An 18,692-nucleotide genomic window follows, 5' to 3' on the forward strand; every position below is an offset into this window, starting at 1 on the left:
GAGCAATAACTTCAAACTCTGAAGGAAAAATTTCCCCAAGTATTATTCCATGCCTAATCAAATTGTCCATCCAGCAAGAGGGTCAATTAAAGGTATTTTTCAAACATGCACAAACAAAAACAATAAAAATTTCTCTTTTACACCCATTTGTGCTCCACCAAAATGAGGAAGTAAATTAAGAAAAAAGTTTGTAGGCCCTGGATGGGTAGCAAGTTTTTAGAACATTGTTCTGATATACCAAGGTAGTATGTTCCTTCCCCATCAGGGCTCTAGAATCAACCAATAAGTGGAACAACAAATCAATGCTTCTCCCTTTCTCTCTCTCCTTTCCTCTCTATCTCTAAAAATCAATCAATAAAAATAATAATAATAATGGGACACAGCAGAGGACAAAGGAGTCCAGGTTATCTTCTGAGAAACAGGCATAGAGGTGTATTAGTTAAGGTACAAGATTATTTCTGTAACAAATTGGTTTTCCAAATACAGTGGCCTAAAGAAGGCAGATGTCTCTTTCTCTTTTCACATAACACCCCCCTCCCCCCAAGTTGAGCAATAGAAGTTGGTGTTACATTTGTGCTTCACACAGTTATTCAGGGACCCAACTGTCTTCCGTCTGATTGTTCATCCAGATTGTTGGACTGTTCTGCACATTCAAAACTTTAGGACATATCTATGCGCTAGTGTTTGGAGAGAGGATGAGCACAGATCCAGAGTAATAAAATAAGGTAGAAGTTTATATACTTTACTTCTACTCTTGTACTATCAATGATAACTTTATCACATGCTCACACATACCAGGAGAGCTTATGGAATATATTTCCTAGCTACAATATGTAATCATGAGTTCAGCCTAAACACTCTTATGGAAGAAAAGAAAGGCCAGTTTGTAATATAGTTTAGTCATTGTCATAGAGAGTGTATTAGTTAAGGTACAGGATTATTTCAATCAGTCCAGGTTGAATAAGGAGAAAAAGCCACTTGAAGGACAATGACTGCATAGTTATTGCAGTCATTGTTTTAAAAACTGTGGACAAGAACAGTGTAACTCTCTATATCCATGGCATCCTTCTCCCCAGAGTGAATAGACAGACATAATGAAAGTCAATAGAAACACAACTTTAAAAAATAAGATAGTCAATAATTACACTGTATGGAAAATACTCAATAGTAAAATAACACAGTTTTGTGCTTCTAACATAAATGATGACATAATTTCTCTCTCAATGAACATCTTAGCAAGAACTTTTGGGCTCTTATAAGTGTAATGCAGAAGAAAGCATAAATATTTCCAAATAAGAGGAATTTCCTAATTTCTAATATACATACATGTTTGTATTTGCATAGAATATCTATGTAAAGACATATAAGAAGCTATTAACAGTGGTTGCTTGACACACACAAAAAAACTGGTGATATTTTTACTTTTTACCTTTTTGTTTTTCTTTTGAATTTATGTTTTGCCTATACATATTTATGCATTATAAAATAAAATAATTTATATCCCATTTATGAATAGAATAAAATGCATCCTCTCTAAAAGATACATATACCCTCTGAACCAGCAATTCCAGTTATAGGAATTTATCCTGCAGATATACCAGTACAGCATTCTTTACTGTTAAAAAAAGGAAACAAAGTATTTAATAACAGGAGACTGATGGGGTTAATTATAAACATCTATACAATGGAATTTAATACAACCTCAAAAAGGGATGAAAATTTTGGAAATTTTCTAAGATTTCCCCCCGACAAATATTGTGATCGGTAACTATATGAATGATTAAATGAAGGTAGTCTTTGACTCTGATCACAACTTGATCAGACTGAAAATACAATGGGTTGACATTAAACTTAAATGACATGTGAGTGCATAATTGTTCACCTTTATCTATGAATCAAAATCACACTTTTGTTTAGAATAGTAATGACAATCATATGGCTGACTCAGTATTATAAGTCAACAAAAACACCAGATTTGGTGATGTGACTTGGGTTAATGCTCAGCTCTTTCATTTATTGCTTGTTGCCAATGTTGTAACAGACACAAAAGGTCTGGAACAGGGATGGGGAATGTATAAGGCCCCTGAAACCATTTGGTCTGGCCCTGCCAAGGCATTAGGGATGAGTTAATTAAATGTTTGGCCAAATATAGCAGGCTAATTTTCAAGTTGATAATTTTGTATGGCCCCCGAATGATATTACAAATATCCAAATGGCTCTTGGCAGAAAAAAGGTTTCCCACCCCTGGACTAGAACTTAGTGCTCTCGGGTTGGGATGGGAGCAGGAGGAAAAGTGTAGCATTACAGTCCATGGGTACATGGAAATTCAGTGTAGAGAACCAGAAATAACAGAGATAAAACTTGGGGTTCAGCGTAGATACAGGATAATGAAAGTTATTCTGCCTCTAATATACCTGGTGTATTCAAAGGCTCTCTGGGCATAGGCAGGCTGGCTCTTTGCTGGCAAGATGTCTCCAAGGTGCTGATTGGTTTTATGTGACCTTGGCAAATAGAAGCCTCCATTTTTTATCTATGATCTGTAAATAATGATAAGAATCTGAAATTATTAGGTTCAAGGACTTTTAAAAAATGTAAAATAGGATTAATTTACTACTGCTGTTTAGGGCCACTACATTGAGCTGGAACAAGAGTCACATTTCTGTTAGCAGGATTCAGCCTATCTCCAACTATACGGAGCAACTGTGAAATCTAGTGTATTGCTGGTTTTCAGCATTTTACTGTGGTGTCTTTCCTAAGGCTGTGCTTCATGGTGCACTGAAACGTTTCCCAACTTTGTCCTATGTTGAGTCTCCTAGAGCTTTTTCTTATAATAAATAACTGCTTATAATTTTATTTATTTATTTTTTTGCCCAATCTGTTAATATCACAAGACTAACCCAGAGGATATGTGGTAGGTATAACATCTCAGGATTCTCTTGCAGAAGTGTTTGTGCAATTAGGGGAAAATAATGGTTCTTAAAAATGGTGGTAGGTCCAACTGTAAAACTATTCCACAGTCTAGTTAGAAAATCAACAGTTCATTGATTCATGCTCTGCCTGCACCACATCAGCATACATGGTATCTTTTAGCATTCATGTCTATTTATTAAATGATCATAACTCACCTCTTGTTCCCAGCAGGATGCAGATGATCTTAAATAAAACCACATAGCTAAATGTCTGTGGTGTGCTACAAATGTATTTTTAAAACTCTAATTCTAGACCACTATATTTCGATCAGGCATCTCACTCAGATGTATAACTTGTTAAGATGTACCTGTGTGCCCTAGCTGGTTTGGCTCAGTGAATAGAACATGTCCTGTGGTCTAGAGTTCAATTGTAGTCAAGGGCACATACCTTGGGTGCAGGCTTCTCCTCGGCCTGGGCCCTGGTTAGGGTGCGTATAGGAGGCAACCAACTGATGTGTTTCTTTCACATTTATGTTTCTCTCTGTCTTTCTGTCTCTCTTCCATTCTCCCTAACAATCAATGGAAAAATATCCTCGAGAGAAGATTAACAACAATATCAAAAGAAGTGCCTTATGCTGGACAACTGTACAGCACAGGGTTTGTACCCATATAAATTGCTACAATCTGAAAGAATAAACATGTTGAATTAATGAAAATGTAAGTCAGGAAAAAGCAAGCATTTTATAGTATCATAAATTCAGGAGCAAAATACATGTATTTATCACTGTGACATAAATGGTTAAGTGCTTCCCATTCTCTCTTTCTGCTCATTTTTATCCAGTAGTTTACCACCCACATAAAAACCTGTATTTTCCAGCCTCTCTGACTGTTTGGCAACTCTCTATAAAATGCAATGGAGGATGAATAAGTACATATAAAAATTATCCATAAACTTACTCCTTTGCTACACCAGCGTGGGGAGATGATAAATCTTAACCTTTAGCCAGGAGACTCCCTACCTGACCTTTGGAGCAAGGGGTAATAGAAGTTGACAAAATAATTGTTTGGTTGGCCGGGACCGGTTTGGCTCAGTGGAGAGAGCATCGGCCTGCGGACTGGAGGGTTCCGGGTTCGATTCTGGTCAAGGGCATGTAACTTGGTTGCAGGCACATCCCCAGTGGGGGGTGTGCAGGAGGCAGCTGGTCAATGTTTCTTTCTCATCGACGTTTCTAGCTCTCCGTCCCTCTCAATTCCTCTCTGTGTAAAATCAATAAAATCTATTAAAAAAAAAAAAAAAGAGGACAGACACAGATGACTAATAGTTAAAAAAAAAATTGTTTGTTTGGCCTGAATATATGTGTAAGTGACCATTTCTTTCATGAACCACAACCAGAAAGATGAAAAGGAACAAACAAATATAGTTCTAATGATACTCTTCTTTTGTGTGTGTGTGTGTGTGTGTGTGTGTGTGTGTGTGTGTGTGTAATTTAATCTTTATTTACAGGAGACTACAAGATATGAAATTTCACATAGATGTAAGAAACTCACTGAGAATGGAAACTTTATACAATATGTACAGTTTGGAACTGCTCAAGTATAGATTTGTTGTAAAAAGTGCTACAATAATAAATCACATTTAAAAAGAGTTCTTAGTAGAGAAACAGTAAGACATACTTATACCAAACATAGTACACAACAAACAACTTTATGTTTCAGTTGTAGTCTAAAAGTTAAAGGTCCCAGAAGTGCCATCCTGAACTTGGAATGTATAACCTTCAGAGGTAGTTTCTGGCACAACATTTTGATCTTCCTCTTCCTCTACTGAGAAATATTTCTCAATCAAGTTTAGTGAAGCTTTATACACAGATTCATTTTCATGGTTTTGTAGAGCTTCAATTTTGTCCAAACCTCCACATTCTTCAATCATTATACTTAGTTTCTCAGTTTCACCTACTTTCTCAGCAGCCTGAAAGCTATTTGAAATGGCATCCAGAATAACCAGAATAATCTTGGTATCTTTTGCAGTTAAGAGGTTCATCAGTGGTTCTATTATGCCACAATGAACAAGGTATACAATTCACAGCCCATACAGCTACCTTTTGTGTCTTAAAGTCTGCCTTCAAAAGAACAATAATAACTAATCCATGATTCACACCTTGCTGTATCTGATCCTGGTGGCCAGCTGTGATGTTTAACATTGTCCATGTAGCTTCCTTCTGAATATTAGTTTTGGAGTTCATTAGCAGACTGGGAAAGATAGCAAGGGCTCCCGCATCTATTACAACCTGTGTCTGTTCATCTGTCCCAGGGACAATATTTCCTATGGCTCTTAGTACAGGAGTCACAATTGGCAATTCAGTAGCTTCTAAGAGCTTCACAAGTTGGGGCACAACTCCTATTTTCACAACCATTTCAATCCGTTCATTTGGACCATCAGTAAGGTAGGAAATGGCCCAGCAGCTATCGCACTACACTTGAGAACCAAGTCTCAGAAAACTGAACCATCACCTGCAATGTTTCCTAGAGCCCATATGGCTTGTTTACTGATGTGAGTGTGGGGAGATGTCAACAGAGAAATGAATTCTGGGATAGCACCTCCATCTACTTCAGCCTTGGTCTGTTCCGAAGTCCCAGAAGCAATGTTAGTGAGGGCCCAAGCAGATTCAACCTGGATGGGACTACAATCAGTTCTTCCCAGAAGGACGCAAATTTTGGGATCAAACCAGCCTGGATTATCTTGTCTATGGGTGGCTGTTCTTCCCTAGAAAGCAGTTTATTTGCAGCCTAAATAGCTTGGAGCTGGCTTTCCAAATTGTTGCTATTTATGCTTTTGACAATGTCCTCAACAGACCAATTTACAGTGCCCTGGTTGTTGCAGTTTTCCTGCAGTGGAGAAGTAGCATCATCAGGAAATGAGCTCACATTTCTCCTCTTCAGCATTTGGTCATCCTTCTTAGCTTTCCTCAGCTCCACATCTTCTATTTGGCGCCGCCTCATTTCTGTACTATCTTTCCCCTAGTTCTTGAATCTGTTAAGGTGGGCAGCTGGTGAATTAGCATTTTTGTTGTGAAGAGATGTTACTTCAGGATGTTAAATCAGTTGGGATGGCTCCACGTAAGGCTCTGTTGACTTGAATAGACCAGGCAGCTCTGCTTCCCCTCTTTTTCACCTTTCTCCTAGGACCAGTGAACAAACGGGAGGATGTCCATCCTGGGGATGAATGAGGCATAAGAGGGCAAGTAGAAACACATGATGCCTTTTTAATGTTTCCATTAGCTGAAATAAGTCATGTGGTCAATACCAACATCACTAGGATAGGAAAATAAACTCTATCCCTCATTGGAGGGGAAAAGTGCAAAGGCATGTGGCAAAAAATGTGGTGTATAATCCTCTTGGGAAGTGGTGGTGAAGGGAGCAGGAATGGGGGATGTGAGGTGAAGGGAGTAACAATCCACTGTACAGCAATGTACTGGAAAAACATGGGAGTTTTTATAAAGGTATATTATTTTCAACCAGTGCCTATTTGCCTCACAAATTATTTCATACATTTTACAATTCATTTAAGTGATTACATTTCCTAGAACTGCGGTTTGCCGCTCTGTTGACTAATGAGTTTGCTGACCACTGCTAAGGTATCACCCGTACCCAGAAGTTTTGATTTCAGGTAAAAGACCTTAGTACATTATCAAAATGTTTTTTTTTTAAAAAGTGTTTTTCCCTAAGGCAGTGGTCGGCAAACTCATTAGTCAACAGAGTGGCAAACCATGGCTTGCGAGCTGCAGTTTGCTGACTACTGTCTTAGAGGAGCTAAATATAATCCAAATCACAAATATTTTTTAGGAGAGGATTGATAAAGACAAAGTACTTGATTGATGAAAACTGCCAGTGGAAACAAGGTGGCAGTGTAAGTAAATGTGGTACTCACATCCTTCCACAAGCACATCAATATTACAACTAAAATATAAAACCACCATCATTTAGAACCACCTGAAATCTGGTAAAATGGAAACCCTGCAACTAGAAATATAAAGAAGAAAGTACATCGAGACTGGGAGGAGAGCAGAGGTGTGGAATGGGCTGGTCTGACACCCATGTGTGGTGCTTTGCTAAGCAACTACACCAAATTTTTTAATATATATTTTTATTGACTTCAGAGAGTAAGGGAGAGGGAGAGTTAGAAACATTAGTGAGAGAAAATCATTGATTAGCTGCCTCCTGCATGCCCCCTCCTGGGGCTTGAGCCTGCAACCCAGGCACGTGCCCTTGACTGAAATAGAACCCAGGACTCTTCAGTCTACAGTCTGACCCTCTATCCACTGAGCCAAACTAGCTAGGGCTGTGGTGTGTTTTTAATCAGGAGGGATATCTTGGCTGAAGAGGCCTCTGTGAGGAGCAAGGGGTCCCAAACCCCTCAGCCCAGGGTTTCAGTGTTGTGAAGAGATGTTACTTCAGGATGTAAAATCCAGTGAGGATTGTGGCTAAGTGACATGGAAACAGCCAGAGACTCAGGCAGTTCCTCTTAAAGGATCAGCACATGGATTTACTTGGACTCCCTCCCTCTGAGTTTCAGTGCTAGGGCAGTAGCTTGAAAGGAACCAGGGACATATTGGGATGAACTAAATTATCTGGCATTAGGGTAACAACTGGAGGGCAGCTACTCCCTGACAAAAATGCTGCTGGCATAGGCCATTATTCCTCTGCTAAGACCTCCCAAGCCCACAAAGCTGACTGACAGGCGCTATACCTGAGTCTCTAGCAAACTGGCCCACACTGTTTGCCCAGCCCCTGCAATTACCTGAGATCCTGCCCCACTCAATTTTCAGCCCCACCCAAGATGTTTTCTGTGGCTTTCCCATATGAATGGCCTATCCTGACTCAGGGTTCAGGATGCTCTATACCTCTCAATAAATGGACCCAGACCCGGCACCAGCAACAGCTTGCAAAGGCTCACAGCTGGCCTCTCCTGGGCACCTGCAAGACCAACACAAGTGACAGCCATGTGCAGACTGCTCTGTAGCTCATGTCAGGTGGCTCCAGGCAGGGCATAGGTAGTGGCTGACTTTGCACCTCCCAGGAGGTCCCAGAATTAGTGCACCCGGTGGTCAGCTTCAGACCACCCCAGATTACAACTCTACCCCATCTACGAGTGACACACTCAAGAAGTGGACTCGGAGAGCACCAAAGCCCCACTGAAGCAAGTCCTGCTCCACAGGGGTGTCTCCTGCACAGCAGCTCTTCCTTGCAGTCAGAGCTGGACCTCACAGCACTTGGCCCAGCGGAGGGTACTACTTTGTTCGTTCCTTAAATCCACAGGTCCCTTTTGCTTCTTTAACTTCCCAACCCTCCTTCTGAGATGGAAGACCATCTGAGAACTGGTTTTCATAGAATAATTGGGGAGCAGCAGCCTGGGGCAGAGAAAAGCCATAGGCAGCAAATGAGAGAATGGGTTAGAACAGTAGTTCTCCGATGTCATACCAGTAACATCAGTATCATTTCATAACTCATTAGAAATGCAAATATTTGGCTAATCCCAGATCTACTAAATCAGCAATTTAGGGCAAGCCCTAGCAGTCTAGGGTTATACAAGCCACTCTGGTAATTCTGACAGTATATGCTAAAGTTAGAGAAGAGGAAGGGTTTTTAAGACTCATTTGCCTTTTTCTTACTTTGCCTTGGGACCATCGTGACCTGCAAACTTTACTACAGACCCCCTCCCCAGCAGCTGAGAGGATCAGCAACATTGCCAGTGTAGACTCGGAGTGTTGCTGTGTGCAGAACCGTCCTGCTCAGGCAAGGCATTACTAACATAGGTATAGACTGACCAGCTGTTCTCCAATGCTTATTTCTCCACTACAGCCCTCCAGTTACTGCCTAGGGAGTAGAGTGTCCCTATTAGTAAACTAATTACTAAAATTCTGCGGCACACCAAAATATATATTTTTGGCAATCTGACAAATTTTTTTTGGTCTTTTTCTTATTTAAAAAAATCTTTGTTGTTGAGCGAATTGCATTTCTTCCCCCTCCCCCCCTTATAGCCCACTCCTGCTCCTTACCCCAGGCCTCCACCACCCTATTGTCTGTGTCTATGGGTTATGCATATATGCAAACAAGCTCTTTGTTTGACCTCTTCCCACCCATCCATCCACCCCCGCCTTCCCTCTGAGATTGGACAATCTGTTCCATGCTTCTATGTCTCTGGATCTAAAAAAAATAGGTATACTTTTGATTGAATGGAACCTGGAACTTACTATTTCACCATCTTAGCAAAACTAGAACCCATATCTCCTTCATCTTCCTCCTGTTTCTGGAGTTTAATATTTACCTAAAACCTTGTTGCTGAGTTATCCTGATTTTGCCAGATTAAAATAAAAAGTTCCTCACTAAACTGACTATTCTTGTTCAATTAAGTAACAGCATAAATTTCACCAATACTTTCAAGTTGTCATCTGAAATCATGTCTAACAATAGATCACTTCTATTACAGCAGTTCCCTCTGGAAAACGCATTAAAATAAAAGGTCAGCTCAATAGAGAAGGAAGTGGTAAGAGATCGTGAAAAGAAAGTAGAGCAGTGCAAAAATTTTCTAAAATCAGGGAGTATGAACCCAAAGTTACAGTAATATGAATTTAGAACAAGAATTTTCAAATTGTTTAATGTTTCCCTTATGTTGGAAATAAATGTCTTCAGAATCTTGACTATTTTAATTACATATGTAAGTTTTTACAATCTACTGCTATTTAAATAACATGTATACTAACTCATAAAAAAATAAAGTGATAGTTTATGACTCATCAAAAAGGAGGAAACTGAACATTTTTTAAATGAAGGTTAACAGAGGAATAATAGAAGAAAAATTATATCTTGGTACACTTTACAATGAGAATGTGATAGAATCAAAGGCAAACTTCATTTTTATTTGAATCTCTCTCTCTCTCTCTCTCTCTCTCTCTCTCTCTCTCTCACACACACACACACACACACACACACACACATACACACACACACACACAAAACTTTTGTCTGTCTATATTTGCACTTTCTTTAGGTGGAGTTCCGCTATAGGAAGAAGACTATAGATTTGGATCTAAAATAAAAGAAACTAAAGTAAGAAGTGATTAAAACTCCTAGAAAGATTATACATACATTACATAGTTTAAATGCAATTTCTTGTGTAATTATTCTCCTGTAACCTTCTTTCCTACCCCTCCTCTCCAACATAAGAGGAATGGAGCACACTCAGGAGAAAAACCCTGCCTTAGCTGATGCAAAATATTTGAAATGAACAATGAGGCAGATTTAAATGGAGGCCTTCCTCTTTATATTGGGAAGGCTGAGAATAATTTCACAGCCTCAGAGGCAGCTGTCAAGAGAGCCACAACACGGAGCTCCATGCCCAAGCCTGCTGCCTCGTGCCAGGCTTTTCCCCAGAGGAAGCCCAGGCCCTTCCAGTCCCTGTATGTCTCAAAAATGGCTATGAAAGAAGACTGTCAAATTACAGTAATTTAGACTTAAAATATTTCTTTTAGTAAAAAATAACTGACATTCATCTGTGGAATGGAGAGAGGTTAACGATTCAATCACATTTTGATTATGAAGGAATCTTACCCTGCTGAAATCTGGGGGGAAAATTAAGTCAATATGTATTGTTTTTGCAGTGTTGTTGGTTCTCATAGCTCCTGAGGAAAGCATTGTCTAAGTAGGTCCTTGGCTTACTGGGTAAATTGTTCCACCTTGGCTTACCTTGTAAATTGTTCAAGAATAATGAGCATGGGATGCTACATTATAAATTCTTTAATGCAGATTTAGTCAAGTTGTATCTCCCTGCTGTGGTCTTGACTGTATTGAAAGTTTCCTTTGTACATGTCAGAACTGTTTATAAAGACACTTCCTGATCAGGCTTTTGCCTATTCAAAAAGCCCTCAAATCCATAATGAGCGGTTCTCCTGCGGTATTGATCTTTCTTAGGTATAAGGCTGCAATCCTCAGCCACAATAGAAAAAAAGAAAGATAACTTAGAGGTGCAGCAAAGTTTGGGAAGTATGAGGGTGCCAGAGAAAAATCAGCAGAATGTATCACTTACTTCACAATTTCCTGTGCCCACCTTCAATTTTTAGGGCTCTTGTCTGTGGAGGGAAGTATTCCTCATGGACTCATTTCAAAGAGTTGTCCCTGAGCATGAAAGCTCCAGGTTCCCATTGTGTCAAGAGGAGAGACTGAATAGGCTGCACTTTCACCTGTGTAGTTGCTGAAAACAACAAAAACCTCTTTAATGTAAACAACACCCAATAGTACAATACCTGCACTTAAAATGCTGCCATTCTCTAAAGTATGATGTTCTGAATGCTCAAGAACAATTTTGTAGCACAAATAACCTGTTTGCTGAGAGAAAAACTACAGATATATTTTCCCGAGACAGGACATCTGTGATGGGTTGGAGTGTGCTGCTCTGCTTTTTCCTCCTGGAAAGTGGAGAACAGCCCTCTGATGGAAATACAAACCCATTAGAAAACAAGGACTGTTCTCTCGGGGAACCATACTCATGTGTGCATTAAGATTTCTGAATGCACCTTCATTCAAAATAATTCTCGGTGTTGGACTTTCTATGCTGTGAGAAATAAATGGGGAAGATGATTTGTGGAAAGGAACAGAGCACAGGACTTAAAAGAGTCAAGGTTTTGCCATCAGAGTGGTTTGGGGTTATAATGCCACAAAGACAAATGACATTCTTGAGCTAATTCTTTTATTCTCTGAAAATCAAATTGTCTATGAAATGAGGATCAACAAAATTTCCTCTTAGATCCATTTAAATTTGAATATGGCATCTACTGAATCTTCCTTTAGAAATACACAAAAGATCATTGTAATCAAACATAATGTCATTTTCTTTTTTATCTTAGGGTTAAGGTTGAGGCAGCATTTTGGTTCAGAGATCAGCTCTGAGTTAGGCATATCTGTGTTTAAATATTGATGCTTCCACATATCAGCTGCTTGATCCTGAGAATGTTGTCTTACAGGTCTAAGTTTTAGTTTCCCCATCTAAAAAATGGAGAGGAAAATAATTTATCTGATAGCCAAGCTTTTAAGGATTAAGTGTATTAATTCAGGTGATGACTTGCAAAGTACACAACATGTATATGTTCATATAGAACATTTTATGGAAAAAATTTCATTACATTTTACTCTTAGAAATGCATTTACTCTTAAGGAGACCACAGACATTGCCCCAGCCATCTTCACCTTCAGCTCCCAATGTGGAGCCACATCCTTTCAGATGCTGTCAGAAGCCTGTAATTGTTTCAGTTCACACCTTGTTAGCAGCAATAATTAATTCTGTTCCTTGAAATTTCTCTCACTACTGTTGCTCGAGATCTTTGCTTTTGCTACCTTCCCATTGAAATAACGTGGAGAATACTATTGACTTCACCCATTTTGGTGAAACCAGAGAGATCTTTGCCTTTATTTGGCTTTTTTTTTTTTTTTTTTTTTTTTTACATTTTATCTTTTCAGTTACAGTTTACATTCAATATTATTTTCATTAGTTTCTGGTGTATAGCATAGTGTTCCTTCATGATATTTCCAGTAGTCACCTGGCACCACACATAGTTATTATAATATTATTGACTACTCTATGCTGTACTCTACATCACCATGACTGTTTTGTAATTACCAATTTGTGTTTCTTTTAAAAAAATATATATATTATTGATTTTTTACAGAGAGGAAGGGAGAGGGACAGAGAGCTAGAAACATCGATTAGAGAGAATCATTGATCAGCTGCCTCCTGCACACCCCTCACCAGGGATGTGCCTGCAACCAATGTATATGCCCTTGACCGAAATCGAACCTGGGACCTTTCAGTCCACAAGCCGATGCTCTATCCACTGAGCCAAACCGGTTTCGGCCAATTTGTGCTTCTTAATCCCGTCACCTCTTTCATCCAATCTCCTAACCTCCTTCTCCTCTGTCAACTGTCAGTCTGTTCTTTGTGTCTAGGTATCCTTCATTTAAAAGGTGTTATTCATTACACTTTTTTTAAATTTTTTAAAAAAATATATTTTATTGATTTTTTACAGAGAGGAAGGGAGAGAAACAGAGAGTTAGAAACACCCATGAGAGAGAGTCATACATCAACTGCCTCTTGCACACCCCCTACTGGGGATATGCCCGCAACCAAGGTACATGCCCTTGACCGGAATCGAACCCAGGACCCTTCAGTCCCCAAGCCGACGCTCTGTCCATTGAGCCAAACCGGTTTTGGCTCATTACACTTTTAATCATTCTTTTCCCCCTCAGGTTTCCAAGGTTCTTTTTATGCTGCCTATTTTTGGTTAATTAAGAAGAGAAGAAAATTTTTTATTTATTATTTTAAAAAATTGATTTCAGAGAAAAAGGGAGAGGGAGAGAGATAAAAACATCAATGAAGAGAGAGAATTGATTGGCTGCTTCCTGCATGCCTCAAACTGGGAATGGAACCTGCAACCTGAGCATGTGCCCTCACTGGGAATTGAACTGTGACCTTCTGGTTCATAGGTAGACACTCAACCACTAAGCCATGCTGGTTGGGCAGAGGAGAAACATTTTTATAAAAATTATTATTTTTTTCACTAAGAAAAGGAATGGTACAAAAATGTTGGGGATAAGGTGAGGGAAAGAATGAAAAGTTAATAAGCAAGATGTCTGTCTAATGTTGTCTTTGAGTGAGAAAGAGAAAACTAGAAGAACTATATATATGTAGAGAGAAGGAAACAGATTGAGAAACTAATTTAAACAGAAGTAACTAAAAGGAAGCAGAAGATCTGAAAAAATAAGAGAGTGGGTACCAAAAAGAAAAAGTCTGGTGAAGCATAAAGAGAGATAAGAAAAAAATTTGTAGCAATTCATGTGTAGGACAAATTCAACCCACATTCTGATAGAAATGCCAAAAGAAGCACCAAGGAAGGATCTAATGAGATATTCTCATTCTCCAAGTAAAATGGAGACTCTTTTCTCTAACCTTTAGTTATTTAATGTTTTTGGTTGAAATATGCATACTCTCAAATTTCTAAAACCTACTGTACTTTTGTACCATCTCATATCTATTATAATTATTAATTTACTAGAGGCCTGGTGCATAAAATTCAAGCATGGGGGTTAAGGGGGTGTCCCCTCAGCCCAGCCTGCATCCTCTCCAATCCGGAATTCCTCTAACAATCCTGGCCCACTGGCTCCTAATCGCTCACCTGCCTGCCTGCCTGGTCACCCCTAGCTGCCCCCCACACACCCCTGCCGGTCTGGTCACCCCTAATTTCCCCCTGCTGCCGGCAACCAGGTAACTCCAACTGCCCCCTCCCTGCTGGCCTGGTCACTCCTAACTGCTCCCCCACCATTAGCCTGGTTGCCTCTTACTGCCTCCCCTGCTGGCCTGGTCACCTCCAACTGACCCCTCCCTCCCCCGCCTTGCTGGCCTGGTTGCCCCACACAGCCTGCTGTTCAGTCATTTGGTCATCCCTTACTAACCCCCCTGCTGGCCTGGTGGTAGACAGCTATCTTGTGAGGCTGTGGAGTGTGGAGGGTCAATTTGCATATTACCTTTTTATTATATAGGATATTTCTACATAAGCCATTAGGTTATAATACATGTTTTGTTCTTAAGCATTTTTCTCTCCTCCCTCTCAAGAAGGTAGACCACCACTGTAATCATCTATAGAAATTATTTAAGCAATGCACTAAGAAAATGAGTATAAGCTTCTGTGTGTATCAGTATGACATTTTAGATGCTCTATATATTGCACCCACTAAAAACAAATAAAATTTATAAAACATAAATATTAATCCATGTAAATTCTTCTCTGAGCTGACAAGAAATTAAGAAATAGGGGCTTTCTATGAATATGAAACTAGGGAGGTCGTGGACACCCCACCCACAAATAGTCAGGGGCCAAAAATGAAGTGAAAGATGAAATTCATAGAAATAAATAAATGCTTCCTAACTGGCTTTTACCTAGAGGTGACTGCTGACCCCTAGTAATCCCGAGCTTCTGCTTTAGTGCAACCACAGAAGTAGTGGACCAAAGATTAATCCTAGTTTTTACAAGATGGGAATTGACGAGGAGATCCCATATGAAGCCAGGACTCCAAAATGCTACACACTAATTGCAACGGTGAACTGGACATAAAAGCACATTGAAGAGGAGGACTGAATGTTTTGATGGACAAAAGGTACAAAAAGAAATCCCTCTTGATAATATGAACAAAAAATTGACCTCAGAATGATTTATAGCACAAATGCTAAAGGGGTTACCAGTATGAGCTATTATTATTAGCTGTTACTTATTAAAAATCCATTATCTTGCCAAAATAAAGCAGGCTATGTCAAGACTGTAGAGAAGGCAGGAACATTGAAAGAAAATATTTCTTTTATTGAAATTGGAAGAGGCTAAGTTCAGCAGCAGGATAGTGACCACCTGTATTTGTGCGTGGATAAAACAAAAGAACACAGGTAGGAAAAATAGGGGGGGAAATGGCCCATAGGTAATCACACATTTAAGGGCTTTTTGAGGCAGAAACCATACACATTAGAACTATACAGCCTTCCAAGGAGATAATCTGGATGGAAATTAAGGTAATCTTGAAGAAAAAGAGGCTCAAGATAGAGCTATAGGAGGCCTAGGACTCTGGCTTTCTAAAATCATTACTTTAGTTTCCTTCCCCCTTTATAATTCTAAACATTTGGCCTAGAACACTCCCTTCAACCTTGGTAATTGTGATCTATGTGAATAATTTTAATTGCTAATTGAAAACTTTCAAGTGATAGTCCAATTCATCTGAAACTTTCAAATGATGAAGCGTATGGGATCTTCTACCTCGGTTGGCGAAGTACAGGGTTAGCCTGAAGTAGTAGATGGGGATCTGATGGAAACTAATTTCTCTCATGATAGTATCACTCTAAGCCAAATGACTTTATCAGTTTTCCAAATTACAGATAAATGAGAATAAATCACTTAAAATTATATTTCAAGAAAAGAGCTGTGTGTTAGGTTAGAAGATAGAATAGAAATAAAAAGTAAGATGTTGAAAGAAGGTAAATTAGCCTACCTGAACCATTGTTTTCAAAACCCACCTTATCAATTAAAATACACTCAATCAGAGACAGCAGAAAAATAGAGCTAAAGACCATTTCATTAAGAGTTACATCTAAATTCATGCTCTGATTGTGACCACTTCAAAGTTAGTGAAATATCATGAAAAACTGTTTTTGTACTAATTTGTTAGTGCATGAGTCATAAAGATTTATAATCCAATACATTTATAATCCAAAAGCAATTTGAATGTCTGCCCTGTGTATGTATAAAAAGAATAATAAACTGAAACCTATTTAAAGTGAAGTAGAGAGGCCAGAAGGGGGAGCTCTCATGCCCTACATAGAAAGCAAAGCACAAGGAAAATTAGTAATACATTGTCAGTATGCCTTCCCAACATCTTTACCTTTATATAAAAGACCTTCCTTTTTCTTTGTTTCAGCAACTTGTATGTGGCTTGCCATGGTTGCCTGTACCAGATTGCAATTCCTTCTTATTCACAAATAAACTCTCCTCCTCCCCCCCCCCGCCCCCGAGATATGTCTGGCTTCTTGTTGAAAGTCAACATATGTAAAACTGTGCTTGTGAAAAGAAATTTCCTTACTAAAAATGGAGGAAGGTGTGAGTCCAAAATTAACTGTCCTCTAATTCTAGCTCTATTAAAAAAAAAAATCCAGTTCAATTTGAAATACTAGCCAATCTTGATAATTGCTTATTTGTCTTGTATTCAACTTTCTCCCAGAACTGGCACATATAAATATTTCTGACCTCTGAAAAACATAAATACTAACAGAAAGAACCATTCAAGTTCCTCTCCAGTGCATGGCTAATATCTGAATTATGTTCCTCCCCCTAGCAAATTTTCACAAGACTCGTTATAAGATGCTAGCAATAATTATGGAATGCTGAATGTGGTTAGGGACTTTACATACATTCCTTCAAATCCTCGCCACAACCAGAGGAGATAGGTACTATGATCCCTCATCTCAGGGAGGACTCTGAGACCGAGTTAATGGCCCAGTGTCGAATGGGAGAACTGGTATTTGAGGCCAATACTCTTTGTCCATTCAAGCCCCTTGGAATCTTGTATGACAAAAATGTTCACCTAAGTAATAAGCAGCCCCTTAGGTTTTCTCAAATGGATCTCTCTTCAGAACAAAAACCCCAGGCACCTAGGAAAGGGAAACATTCCAACATAACCTCAAGGACTTGATGATTATATAAATAGCAAGATGCTTCAGTAAAAAAAACCTAATGCTGCCAAGAAAAGTCAGATTTTCTCCAAAGTTTCAAGGTGAAGACAAATAAAGCTCTCTGCAGCATTACAGCTAATGAAAACCATCAACAATTTCTTGCTTTCACTGTCTCTTGCTATTTTTTTTGTCATGCAAATTGCCCTAATTTGATTGCAGACTTTTCTCCTTTGTTGCCAAGAGCTATAAACACAATGGGATGTAATAAAGTGGTGTTCTGGATCTTTTATTGTCATTATTATTCTCATTTAGTCTTGGAAATTAGATTCAACTTTACTGGCTAAGAGCAGAGCTTTCCATCTTTTTGCATAAGGTGTGCCAGTCGGAAACTCTCTGCCCTGTCACCTCTTATTCATCAGCTTTGCAAAGCTGCCATGGAGGAAAAGCCATGGCAAGCAGAGAAACACCTGTAAAATGCATTAAAATCTCTCTGGGAATTATGTTTCTCTGGGAATGAGCCACATTTATTAGGTGGCAAACACACCCTTCTGAGTGTTTTATTGGTAAAGTATGCTTGATTGCACAATAGTCTCCCACAACTGCCAAGCTCCCATCTTTTTATTTTAAACTGATAATGTCAGAGTAAGCTGAATGGTCCTTGTGCTGGGGAAGGGCCAATATTGGGTAACTGAAAACCAGTAAGGCAACCCCAGAAGATAGGTAACCTGTGTTGATGCAAGAAATGTTCAAATCTGTAGAGAATTCTTTTGAATTTGAGCCAAACTGACAATACTTGCCAGGAGGCAAAATCTCAATGGATTGAGAAAATGCTCAAGAGAATGGGGTTGTTGGACCTTATTTTATACAATAAAAGTGATACCATCGTAATTAACCTATATATACATATAAAAAGCTAAGTGACCATCCGACTGTCCCATCGGCTGTAGGTATGACATGCAGGTATGACATGCACTGACCACCAGGGGGAAGATGCTCAGTGCAGGAGGTGCCAAGCTGCAGTGACTTGGCAGCAGTGGTTCTCAGGTGACGAACCCTGGTACAGAGAAGAGGGAGCCTGATTCCTGTTGGGCCACGTGATTCCACTTTTGGCCATGGGTTATGTTGTTGCTGGGGCACAGATACTCTTTGAGCTGTGGGGAGGAACTGTGGGAAGTTGGCTCTAGGGCGTGTCTGGCCCTTCTTGCCCAGTCCCGCCCTGCCAGCTACCTTCTAATTAATTTCCTTTCGATGTGCATGAATCCATGCACCGGGCCACTAGTCCTACCTAATAAAAGAGTAATATGCAAATTGATCATCACTCCGCTGTACCCACAAGCCATGCCCACCAGACAATCAGAACGAGCATGCAAATAAACCCAGCCAAGATGGCTACAGCCACAGAGAGCAGGAGGGAGGCAGGAGTTTCCGACTGGCACACCTTATGCAAAAAGATGGAAAGCTCTGCTCTTAGCCAGTAAAGTTGAATCTAATTTCCAAGACTAAATGAGAATAATAATGACAATAATAATGAC

At 39.4% G+C, this 18,692-nt stretch overlaps 1 pseudogene; it reads right to left on the reverse strand.

The window, feature by feature from the left end:
* Positions 1-4,480: 4,480 nt before the first annotated feature.
* LOC118711275 lies at positions 4,481-8,591 on the reverse strand (annotated as a pseudogene).
* Between the last annotated feature and the right edge of the window lie 10,101 nt (positions 8,592-18,692).

This window comes from Pipistrellus kuhlii, unplaced genomic scaffold (genome assembly GCF_014108245.1).
Source record: "Pipistrellus kuhlii isolate mPipKuh1 unplaced genomic scaffold, mPipKuh1.p scaffold_m20_p_8, whole genome shotgun sequence".
NCBI classification, from domain to species: domain Eukaryota; kingdom Metazoa; phylum Chordata; class Mammalia; order Chiroptera; family Vespertilionidae; genus Pipistrellus; species Pipistrellus kuhlii.